This window comes from Danio rerio, chromosome 20 (genome assembly GCF_049306965.1).
Source record: "Danio rerio strain Tuebingen ecotype United States chromosome 20, GRCz12tu, whole genome shotgun sequence".
NCBI lineage: Eukaryota > Metazoa > Chordata > Actinopteri > Cypriniformes > Danionidae > Danio > Danio rerio.
Window position 1 is genome coordinate 55,395,001 of NC_133195.1, and position 1,987 is coordinate 55,396,987.

The window sequence follows — 1,987 nt, forward strand, 5'->3', positions numbered from 1 at the left end:
TGTATTAAATTTTTACCATCAGCAAATGGTAAAACAGCTGAGAGCAGGAACATAAGACAAAAAAATATTGTTAACTGACCAACTGCTAAAGGTTCAATGTCCACAGTTTCAATTTCACTCACAGCTTCTTGATGAATTTTTGATTCAGTTTTAAGCTGAAAAATATCTCACACAGGGCAGCAGATATAGGGAGTTATTGTTATTAGTTATTGTTAAGTTAATAAAAATGTGCAGTATGGTTAGTACAAACATTTTCATGATCAGATCTATTTAATCTTTGACTCATAAGAAGAATATGGCTGTTTGTTCCCAAACAAAACTTTATTAATTATGTGTGAATATAATTGAGTCAGTTAAATAAATTGGTGATGAATCCACTTTTCTTTTCACCCTTCTTTTCAATCTCTCTGTATCTCTCTCTCTCTCTCTCTCTCTCTCTCTTTCTCTCTCTCTGTCTCTCTTTCTCTCTCTTTGCATTTAGCTTATACAGGCTAAATTGTTGTGGAAATGTGGCTTTTATGGGCTTCTGTGTGATGTTTGTGTAACGTCCAGATAGCACAGGGTGTTAAGTACAAGACTAGCCTAGCGCCACCACGCTAGATGACTGCGAATTGCTTAAAGTGGCAGGGAAAGCGCTCATGTAAAAGGAAGCGGAGGGTTTTTGTGGATGTGGATTAATGCGTGTGTACCGCTGCACCCTGTGAGAGGATTTGAGAGCCCTTTATCACCTTCCCGAACTGTTGAGGAAAAATAATGCCCCTCTGTTATTCTCATCACGGCTGCGGCGAGAGCGCGAGCGGGTCTAAAGGGAAATCCTGTTGGAGAGTCCAGCGCATTTATCGTCCACGCGGCGGTTTGAGGGCGACTCCAGATTTACAAAATGTTCCACTGGCTTCCACTTACCTCTTTACAATATTACAAATATAGAGTAATGGGCCTTACATCCTCTGTTATTTCACAAAACATGAGGCTCGGTGAATGGTGCCAGCTTTTGGCGGATGGCTGAGCGAAGGCCCGTAGTGACATCAGCAGGAGCTGAGCTGAACAACGTAACATGTTACACACTGTTAAAAACTCTCGCCGGATTTTGAGATTCACAAGTGTTTATTTGTGGTTGTGAATTGCAGCCTATAAGGCCAATTTAGTTCATCAATTCCCCTATACCACACATGCCCGTAGCCAAGGGGGGTTCGGGTGGTTCGAACGAACCACCCCCCACGGCCAAAAGGTCCAGAATTTGTCCTTTTAATTATTTTCTGTAATGTATTATTATATAATATATTTATTATATAATTAATATCATATTTTTATATTCAATATATATTGTAATAGTGTATTTTTAAATAACTAAGCCTCAATGTGGCGCGAGTCACGTGACATAACCCACTGAGTAATAACATTTGAATCTTTGATGCGACATCCATACTGAGTAACACTGTGGGTTAAAAAAAAGCAAGAAGGCAGAAAAAGCAGGCAGCGGCATCATTGTCCCAAAATACTAGGGATGTAAGAATATTGTAAATACCGTCATACCGCAATAGTAATTTTTTTCAATATTATCGTAGGCGCATGACTCAATAAAACTATATTTCTGAGAAAAGTTTGCTTAGGCGAGTGAAGTGAACGGGAGGTAGCGGGAACTACAATTCCCATCAGCCTAGGCCTGTTCCTTTGCGGTCTGTTGTCACTACAGATCCAGTAATGCGGAAATGGAGTGTGTTGCTAGTAGCGGGGAAGAAAAAGAGCTGGAAATGATCGAACCTAAAGCGGGTTTTAAATCGGATGTGGTGACAGACAAAGAAAAAAACAGTATGCAGGCACTGCCAGACTGTGGTGAAATATAAGTCGGGGAATATGACTAATAACAGTCATGGGGACTCCAGAACACAGCACACTTGTTAGATTGATGCAGACAATGGCTTGTACTGCAAAGAGACCTCTATCTCACTCATGGTTTGTCCTCTCAAGTGGTGGAAAGACAATGCAC